Below are 10818 nucleotides of genomic sequence, written 5' to 3'. Positions count from 1 at the left end.
CTCACTCCTCTCAAGGCAACAGTAGAAGACCTGAGCGTGTCGCTGACATGGAGGCAGAGACAGCTTGACAGTGTGATTAATTGTCAAGAAACCCTCTGGTAAAAAGAAGACGATTTGATCGAACGTGATGTTTACTGAATTCAAGGAAACATGACGCATCTGAAGTCGTCAGGGGAGGTGCAGTCTGACATGTTTTCAGAGATATAGGGGAAGGATGGAGGGAAGGGAGTCTTAGGTGTAATTCATCAAAAACCAGTCACATCATCCAGCAGGACCACGTTCTGCACAGTCAAATTTCAGTTTCCTGAAAGGAGCGATTCCACCTTAAACCCAAGCACTAAAACATTAATTTAACAAACTAGAGATGTTACTTTGTGGTCGGCTCGATCTCCCAAGAGAAATGAAACCCAAACATTCCTGAAACGTGTGAGTGAGGAAATGTGAAGAATTACTTTTATTCATGATGACACAGTAAATCATCTGGGAAAGTCATCGGAGCCACTGGAGATGTCCCATTTGTCAGGACGTTTCAGGAACATGTCACTCTAAATTATCACTGCAAGCTCTAGAACTTATTAAATTTATATTTTCAAAACATAATCAATCTATAGATCACAGAAAATAATAGAAACAAAGCATAGATTTAGAATTTGCATAAATCATTGCTGTTAGGATCTGGATTATGCTTTAAAGCCTCTTTAAACTGTTCAAGCTTCAGGCATTATTTATCTGTTGACTGAATAAATGAATGCAAAACAAGATCAATGTCTAGAATCATGCTTTTTACTCACCTTTTTTAACTTAACTAATTTGTTTTCAGAGATCAAAATAGTTCAGTGAAGAACACAACATTTAGCAAGTAACATAAATGTTAAGAAGGTAAAAGAAAACATACAGTAGTTCACTAAGATAAATAATTATATCCAATATTTGACTTATTTGGACCTTTTAAAGCTACATACGAGGCCATTAGATCATCAAGACTCATCAAGTGCATCTGCATTAAAGCACAAAGATCAGGATGGATCGGATCAGTGGACCAGCCAACAGCTGTTCACACACTGATGCCATGGAATGAGACTTTTGTGTCTTTGGTCAGAGTGAGCTTGGTGGAGAAGCTGAATCCTAAACCGCTTTTCCAGAACCAGTCAAGCTACAGCAAAGGGGAGAAACTGAGCCGGAGGTCCACACACTTCAGATGTTTGATGATAGATGAGATGAAGACTTTCAGTGCAGAGAGACATCGCTGGCAGAGTGACCTCTCTCGCTTTATTTTCCAGATGAAATATTGATTAGTGCAGCTTTAATCTGACATCTTTCATTTCCTCCGCAGGGAGAACGCTACATGACCTGAAAAGTGCGTATAAAAAGACGTACGTGCAGTTTGGTGGGAAGATCCCGGTTCTAAAAGCCTGATCCAACCAGGGACCACAGAGGGAAGTGGCCAGCGCAGGACTTACACTGCCGTAGACGAGATGTGGACTTTACAGGAGGAGCGACCTCTCTCTCTCTCTCTGCTCCTCTAATGCTCGGACGCCCAGTTGGCTGCCTCTGTGTTGAACTCGATGTGTGTGAGAGAGAAATTCGGATGTACGTAACTCACCAGCTCTTTAAGTGTCCCTTATTCCCTGACATCTGGAGTGTGTGTGTGTGCAGGAAGCTGCAGGCTAATGTTGAACACAGACTCTGTTATAGGAGGGAGACGAGGCTCGTGATATTTGCTAACGCTGACACTGAGGTCACTTCACTGGAAATCAAAGATACTTTTTATTTTGAAGGCTTATGTTACTTCAGTCTTGTGAACAGAAGAACTAAATGATGTTATGGGACTAAACCCCACTTTTATATGTAGAATATCATTTATAAACTTAAAGAAATGAAAAGCCTAAATACATTATAAATATACACTAACTGAAGGATTTTGATGTTTAATTTGGTCCATGGCGGTTAGCCTGCTTGCAGGTCTGGTTTCCTCCCACAGACACAGATTGAACGTGCCTGTGACTGAGTGAAGGTGATGGTGATTACCTATCCAGGTAAACCCGCCTTTAGCCTGATTGACAGCTGGGACAGACGTCATTCTTCAACATGGCTGTGACCTGTGACATGGCTGGAGGACTGAGCAGTAGAATTTGAGTGAGTGAATGCCATTGGTTGGGAGCAAGCTGTCCGCCCAATCAGAGCAGAAGAGGCGGGCTGTAGCGGCGGTTCCGTAGGAGAACGAGGGAACAGAAACTAGCAGCGCTGAGAGATTGGCCTAGAACGTGCAACACATTTTAATGAATAGGCTGTGACCCCGGAACATGAAATCAGTCTGTGTACTATCATCGTGTTTCATTAAGGTGCTTCTTGCTATTAGCGTACTAATTAGCTACTACTATTAGCACCGATTAGTTAGCACTGTTAATGCTAGCTATGCTCAGCTAACATTATTAGCACAGCAGTAGCACATGTTAGCGTGCAAAGTCCCACACCTTTCTGGGGGTGTTCTGGAAAATAGAAAAGGTATGAGTTTATTTCTGCAACTACAGTACAAAGTCTATTTTAATGCAAATAATGTCATAATGTAGGGGACACTTGCGAGATGTGATATAAGTTGTAGAATTAGTGTGTGTGTTACTGATGCAATGTTTATGAATAACACAAAGTAAAGTTTTTAGTTCCATCTGGGGGAATAAAAGCATTTTCAGAATGAATATGAATAAAACTTCAGCAACTCTAAACCTCCATAAAATCATAGCACAATTAGTGAACATTAACAACAAATTCATTGAATATCAATCAATAAAAAATGGATTAGATAAATTGAACCAGGACGAAATTAAATGTGAGCAGTCAGATGAGGTTTGCTACCTTACTTTGGTAAATGAGGTGTCGTTTGACTCGTTAAAAACTATGCAGTTGGTCAAAGAACACCATCATGGGATTGATCCCACTGTTTAATTTGAAGTTTAACATATTCCTTCTAGTCTGGTTTCGTCATTAACCAGTACCTGGCCAGACTCTGTGAGGTGAAAATGGTTAGTTGGTGTCGCTGCTGTTACCTTATGCAAAGCTGGGAATGAACTTGTTTAAAGTGACCTTTTGAAGCATCTACTGCACAAAGAGGGACCAAACAGTTTAGGCTGATAGGATGATGATGCTCTACTAATGCACTTTGGATTTTCCGAGATTTAATATGTTAGTGTGTATGAAATTACAATGACTGTGAAATTGGTAAGGTAGGGACGGAGCATAGTGAATCTGGTTTTGTAATTTGAGGACGTTTATATTTGTTTTTGAGATTCAGCTTGAACAGATGCATGTTGCATCCTTCTGCTAAGGCTTCAGGTGTCCTTCAAACAGGCATCAACACACGCTTCACAGAATCTTTCCTGAATTACAGTACATGGTCGCATTCTGGACTTATGTCTCTGCTGTTGCAGAAGTGGAGGCTTCCTGTTCCCACCCTATGTACTGTAGTTGATGTCTTTTATCTGATGCCTGTTTGGCATCTGGCCTCCCTCTGCCGTCTTCTACCGTACTACCTCTGTACCCCTCCTCATTTGGTGTAGCATCCCAACCCCCCTATACAGTAAGTGGCCTTTGTCTTCATTCTGTCACTCACTATTTTAAGTCAATTCCTAACGTACATCTATTTACCATTACAGTCAGCTGGAACATTGTGTCTCCTACAGCTCAGTCAGCGTTGGATTCATTTACTTCAACACTTCTAATGCTGCTTCTTAATTAAACAGTAATTCAGTGCAGGAGTCATCAACTTAGTCTGGAGGTCAGGTCACCTCAGGTCACTGTAGTCTAAGTCTAGCCTTTTAATAGGTTAACCCCTTATCAAACATCTTATTTAAGTTGATAGGAATTTGTGATAGAAACAACACTTTCCAACAGTCATTTAATAAATTGTTGACCTCTCGTTTCTCAGCTGAGCTATGTTTATTTGTTTATACTAGACTTGCCTCAGTATAGCAGGAATGTCAATGTATACAGTATAGACAGGGAAACATGCAGTATAAAGCTTCATTTGCTAAAACCCTTGTTAAGTAATGAAACACTATCTGGCAATAATGCAAAGACAAAACTTTTATTTGACTATTCAAAAATCTAATTTCCGCCTGTCTGCTACTTGCAGATGTGGGGAGCACTCCCAACATGGCTGCTGGAAAGGAACTGGAAGGAGTTAAGTTTCATAACCTGATGGGCTCTCGCTTAACATCAAATGCAGCAAATAAGGTGTGTCTCAGGAAGTCACTGAGTTTTTGACACACTCCCAATGACATTAAGAGACTGATGCATTACAGTCAGACTCCCTGTGTGATTGTTGTAGATCAGAATTCATTACAGAGAGTAAAGTGATGAGAAGCAGACACACAGCAGAGGGTGATGGGGACAAGCTGCAGGTCCAGCCACAGCCCACAGAGTGTGTGATGTCTGTATGGAAACACACACACAGGCATGCAGAATTCACAGATGCATCAGGGCTCGGGACTCCCTCATATGACGTCCAGCGGGAGTTTCTTTGGAAACCACTTCCTCATGTGGGCTGTATGGGAAGAGAGAGAGGTGCAACTGCAGCAGCTGGATTTGACATTAAAGCAGCTGCGACCCACAATGCAATATTGCGCACTGGTATCCTATAGCAGGAGAGCCCCCCCCGGTCTGAGCGCAGACACACAAACACACCTGTCACCAACAGTCTGAACAGGATGTGTTCCCTTGGTTACCATGGCAGCACTGTTTGTCTGTCAAATGGAAATGGATTCAACAGAGATGTTCAGCAGTTTTTGATCATTTCTAGTATATGAAAGCGTTTTCAACTTGTTTTACAGCACGTGTTGCTGGAATAGAATCCACAATCATTCAGCGTACCAGTGGCCCTACATCAACTGAATATCATGGTTGGTGTTTTCATGGCTGTCCACATTGTTTTGACTCCTGTGAGGTCTCGGGTCAGTGATGATGTTGAAAGTAGTAAGTATTTTTTTTATTATTTATTAGTTATGAGGCTGATGAGAGGTGATTAGTTACCTAATGTAGTTTTGACTTTGGATGGATCGTCCATCATTAAACGGTTTGCCCTGACACACTCAATAAAATCTTCATACCTCAGACTTAGGGGCATTTTACTGTCAATTTCTTAAACATAGCAACAGTTTAGTTGATATGACACATTGCATGTACATCGCATGTACGTTAAACATGGTCATCACTGTGTGAGTGAATAAAAGGATTCTAAGGGCTAATTCAGAGCAGTCTGCTTCACAATCCCACGGTGCCCTGCTTATTGTTTTAGGATTTGTAAAATTACTGTTTTGATCCTAATAGTTTTGTTCAAACTGTTGACTATTGAGTAGAATACGAAATACAACATATGAATAGGTGAATAAAGAGTAATTGTGGATTTAGTACCCAGAATGCACTGCTTGTTCAGGGCCTGATGCTGATTTGACTGTGCCCACTGTCTGTCAAACCTGTCAAACGCGAGAGATGACGCGAAAAACAGAATACTGGAAAACAAAGCGGTGTTATGAGTAACCCACCTGTTTCCACACAGAAACACAGCAGCCCTGTGTGTCAGGCTGTAAAAGAACTCAGCAACCACAACCATGTCTTCACTCTCAGCTGATGATTGATAGCACTCAGTAAAAACACATCAGCAGTGTGGTGCTGAAGGCTGCTGCAGTGGTCGTCTACAGCCTCACGTTTCTTAAAGTTTAGAGACGAGAGTTTGCTGAGAACTTAAAGAAGTTAGCTTTACTCTTCTACACCTTTTACAGGCCTAAATGTCCACACAGAGATTAGACACTGTAAAACCAGCAGCAGGGTGAAATAATGCACATTCCTGCCAATGTCTCACACAGTCTTCTCTTCAGGTGGTGTTAAATGGAGTCCGTAAAGAAGTGAAACAAAAAGAGTCCCTGTATCTCTGATTGAAATGGTCCTGTTGGCACAAAGCTTCTCCAGCTGTTGAGGATTGTAACGTTCATAATTTGTGGGTGTGACTCATTGTTCCTGTTTTCAGCTATAATAACTGTCATTTAGACCCCACCCTTCAGTAACCTCTCAGTCACCCTCCTCCATCCACCCCTGATTCACTTTGTTCAATTTAGATTTAGGTTTAATATTGTTTTGTCTTGATTTTATTTAAAACAGACACCCCAACACTGTATGATTGAATATGAACATATTTCACCCTTACTGGCATTCACATGTATTCAGAGAACAAAACTCCTCCAAACTGAAGCTAACAACATACTGTACTGTATATACTTTACCTCCTTTTTAACTTTCTTCTGTCATTAGTACCTGCCACCAACACTTCTGTAGTGACAGTGGCAGGTTAGCTGCTTGCATTGCTTATGGACCATGCTGACAACATTTGCCCACCATTATTGTTAAAGAACACTTTTCATATTTTATGTCATGTTTGTTGTTGTTATTCAGCAGAAAATGTTCAATATTCACACCATACTACCTAAAGCTCCAGGTTCAGCTGGTTCACAGGAAGTCCCCCTTTCTCTCTCAATTGGTTTCTCTTTCTGTCTTTTCTTCCTTTGAACTCTGATGTTCAGTAACGAACCAGAGCACTGTCCGTGACTCTCAGTCCAATTACAGCCCAGCGGTCTTTACATCCCAGACCACCCTGACCCTCCAACCCCTCTGCCCCTGCTTTGAACTTGGAAAATGAATGTTCATGTTCAAAAGCAGCATTTGTGACCTATGTAACCCCAGTTGCAGATTTGTCCTTTGCATTTTGGGCACTTCTGAGGATAACATACTTTCATCTGGGTCCTGTTTTTGTTTTACTGAGCAGTTTTTTAAAGTTCACTTTCAGTTTTCTCTGAAGTGTCATAATGTGAATGTGGTTTTGCTTTGAGATTCTGAGAACAATGTCTTTTGTCTGTCTGAACCGTTTTTGTGTCATGATTGACAGTGGGAGGTCACCAGCTTCAGTGCTCCATTTGTCCATGTAAGGCTCTGGTCTAGTTGCAAATTTTGGCAGCATTTAAAGACCGGTGTTCAAAATGCTTTTTTTTACCCTCTGTATTTGCAATTACACTTGGTATTAAACTATATCCCCATATTTGTACAACTATCACTGAGTGAAATGGATTTTAAAATGCAAAAAATAATTACAATTTTCAATTTTCAATACAATTTTCTCAGGAACTTGTATGTACTGTATCTGACCAGTATGAAGAAGCATAGATGAAACCACCTCATGTATCTGACATGTTAAGAAACAGATCACAAAGTTTCCACCTGATTGTGTCAAGCACACTGACCTCTAGACAATTAACACCACACATGAAGCATAATAGAAACAGAGCAAGCTAATGAACAAAGGGGGAAGAATGTGAGGAGAAGGCCACTGTGGGTAGACTGGGCCTCAACGCTATTCAGGGAACTGAACAGAGAGGATGGCACAGAGACAGGACATGAGCTGGACAAAAACGTCTGACTGTGGACTTGGCAAAGATTGAGTTGAAGCCCATTCCAACCAAGAGAGAAATGATATATCTGCTAGCAGTAGCCTGTTAGCCTGGAAACGTTTAAAAGTCTTGTTTCACAATTGAATAGCATTAGACTCGCTTAAACTAAATGTTTAGTGAGTAGTTCAGTAGTAATAAGTTTGACCCTGAATGTGTAATTGAAACCTCTCAAAGTTGATTTTAAAATGATAACATATGAAAACCATTCGTTCAGATTAATCTTTTCAGATTCTATTGTACAAATCCATTCACAAAAGAAATGAACTAATCAGCTGGAAAATATCTGAAGATATTCTCATGCCAAGACTCTTTATTTCCTCTTTATGTAGCGTGAGATTGTCCATGCTGGATGCATTCGCACCTGGCATAGTTTGTTTGGTCTTAGTGGAGGGAGTTGTTGAAGACATCATGCATGATGTAGCCCAGTTAATCCTGGTTACCTGAAGGACTGGGACCCAGGATATCTGTAATGATGAAGTTTTTCTTCATATTCTGGTGGTGTACTGACTGTATTGATTTAAATCTAGCTGTGAGTTTGCTTGTTGTATTCACATACATTCTCTTTTGGACATTGTATGAACCACTGATAGGATTATTTGTTTAATGTTACTTTCTTCCCTCATTCGTGAACAAGACCCCAAGTTACTTCTCTTAGGGCAAGAGCTTCTCTCCAACCTGGAGAGGGCGAGAGCCATGGTCTCAGACTTGAAGGAACTGATTCTTCCACAGGCCATCCACACCTGATTCGAGATTCAAGATTCCAGATTGAAAAAATTTATAATCTTAGAGGGAAATTATTTTGCACATATTGCTTATCGCTGTCACAGTACACACAAGAAGGTAGGGGGATTATAAATAAGAAGGCTTACACATCTACACACACTCACATCTAAGTACAACAGTAGCTAAAGTTTGATTATATATGGTATTGCCCGAAGATCAACCCTTACAGAGAGAGGAGGAGTTGTACAGACTGATGGCCACCGGTGGCGTTCTGTGGAGCACCTAATACTGATCAGCCTCTGACTGAAGGTGTAGGGGGTGAAAGGTGTTGTCTAGGATAGAGAGGAGTTGGACCAGCATCCTCCTCTCAGCTACAGTATATAGGGGTTCCAGCTCCACCCCCAGAACAGAACCAGCCCTCCTGATCAGTTTGTCCAGTCTGTTACTGTCTGCTACATTCATGCTGCTGCCCCACAGACCACAGTGTAGAACACTACACTGGCCACCACAGACTCAGAGAAAATCCTCAGCATGGTGCCTCAGCATGGTGCTGCAGGACCTGAGGAAGTACATCCTGCACTGAGCCTTCTTGTACACAGCTGAGGAGTTCTTTTTCCAGTCCAGTTTAATGGCAAGGTTCACTCCCACCTGTGCTGCAGACCATGCTGTCAGACACACAGCTCTGCAGGCGGAGGTACTGGGGGTGGTTGGTGAGGTAGTCCATGATCCATAAGATCGGGGGGGCTCCACCTGCATGATTTTTAGTTTCTCTCCCAGTGGCAGAGGCTAGATATTGTTAAATGTACTGCAGAAATCAAATAACATAATCCTTACTGAGGCGCCAGGCTTCTCCGGGTGGTTGTACTGTAGGTACAATGGCGTAGATGTACAATGGCGTCATCCACTCCTAGATAGGGTTGATACTGTCCAGAGAACGCAGGGAGTCCAAGATCAGCCTCTCAAAAGCCTTCATGATGTGAGAGGTCAGAGACACGGGTCTGTAGTCATTGAGGACTCTGGGTCTGCATCTTATTGACTGCATCTTATTCACAATGCATGACTAGATTAGAGGCCCTACCTGGAATCTGTTAAAGAAGGTAGATAATAGGACCCCTTCTTCAGCTTGATGGAATTACTTACCTCCGACTTCCACCACCGGAGACCTTGCGTCCACAGCTCTGAATAATTGCGTTGACAATGGAGGTGAACAACACGGTCCACTCTATCTCAATGTCTCCAGCCTCCCTCAGGATCTTGGGATCTTAGCCAGACATTCCCAAAAGACTCTCACGATTTTCCTTCCCTGCCAGGGATCCTACTCACCACCAGGTGGTGATCAGTTGACACCTTAGCCCCTCTCTTTACCCGAGTGTCCAAAACATATAGCCCAAGGTCAGATGACATGACTGCAAAGTCTATCATCGTCCTCCGGCCCAGGGTATCCTGGTGCCATGTGCACTGATGAACACCCTTATGTTCAAAGATGGTGTTAGTTAGGGCCAGACTGCGCCTAGCACAGAAGTCCAATAACATAACACCACTCGGGTTCAGATCAAGGAGGCTGTTCCTCCCAATCACACCTCTCCAAGTGTTCCTGTCATTGCCCACGTGGTCGTTGAAATCCCCCAGCAAAACGATGGGGTCCCCAGTTGGAGCGCTTTCCAAAACTCCCTTCAGAGACCCCAAGAAGGCCGGGTACTCCCCACTGCCCATAGGAACAAACAACAGTGCGTGGCCTATCCTCGACCTGAAGGCGCAGGGAAACGACCCTCTCGTCTTCTGGGGAAAACTCTAACACATGGTGGCTGAGTTGGAGAGCTATGAGCAAGCCTATATCTATATCCCTGCGGAAAACTGCAGCATAGAAGAGTGTCCAGCCCCTCTCAAGGAGTTGGGTTCTAGAGCGCAGGCTCAGGTGACGTGAAATTCCATGTCCCTATAGCCAGATTACTGTAGTTGTCCAGAGATTGGGCAGTGGTCCTAGGCGGGAGCCTCAACGACCCGATCTCTGTACAACGAATCTGGAAAGAAGATGAAGTGGTAAAAAATGTAATTGTATTTTTCTGTCAATAATTAGTAGAGTTGTATCAACTAAGAACTCTGAGAAAAGTGTGGGAAATATTCAACATTGACTGAACACAACAGGCAGTTTGAAGAAGAAACAATACAAGCTGGAGTTTTTAATATTTAGCAGCTGTGCGCTCCATCAGAGAGGGTCCTGTGTTCTTTCAGCCTGACCAACCTGTCAGACCACACTGAGGGCCTATTGTTGGACACACACTTTTGAACCTCAAACGCATGCATGTCACATTTCCAAAATGTGTAGTTTCAATGTGATACCTTCACATTATTTTAACTTGATGATCAAAGTCTAGTAACAAGTGAAGAGGTACAATTAATACAGTATCAAATAAAACAGACTGTTTTCTGCAGTTGGACTGATGTAACCAATATATTCTTCTTAACAGCCCCGATCCTCCTCGTTTTGATTACACTAATGTAAACATTTTAATCAACTCTATCTTTTAGCAAATCTGTGATTATGAAAGATTCGGTGATGCTTTTAATCCACCTGTTATTTACATATAAGTTGTAATAAGTAAAT

The 10818-nt window shown here is 42.2% G+C and overlaps 1 long non-coding RNA gene across 5 annotated transcripts; it reads left to right on the top strand.

Annotated features, from left to right (window-relative positions):
- Window positions 1-927: 927 nt before the first annotated feature.
- LOC114853987 (uncharacterized) lies at window positions 928-6741 on the top strand. 5 transcript variants are annotated; one of them, XR_005897668.2, is made up of 5 exons: window positions 928-2505; window positions 3426-3574; window positions 3651-3772; window positions 4130-4230; window positions 4325-5855. It is a non-coding gene; the product is annotated as an uncharacterized LOC114853987 (long non-coding RNA). The 5 variants fall into 5 exon arrangements; XR_005897669.2 differs by having other exon boundaries at window positions 930-2505; window positions 4827-5855; XR_008694326.1 differs by lacking the exon at window positions 3651-3772 and adding an exon at window positions 5871-6741 and having other exon boundaries at window positions 944-2505; window positions 4827-4968.
- The last annotated feature ends 4077 nt before the right edge of the window (window positions 6742-10818 follow it).

This window comes from Betta splendens, chromosome 4 (genome assembly GCF_900634795.4).
Source record: "Betta splendens chromosome 4, fBetSpl5.4, whole genome shotgun sequence".
In the NCBI taxonomy this organism is placed as follows: domain Eukaryota; kingdom Metazoa; phylum Chordata; class Actinopteri; order Anabantiformes; family Osphronemidae; genus Betta; species Betta splendens.
This window is presented reverse-complemented; position numbering and strand designations above follow the sequence as displayed.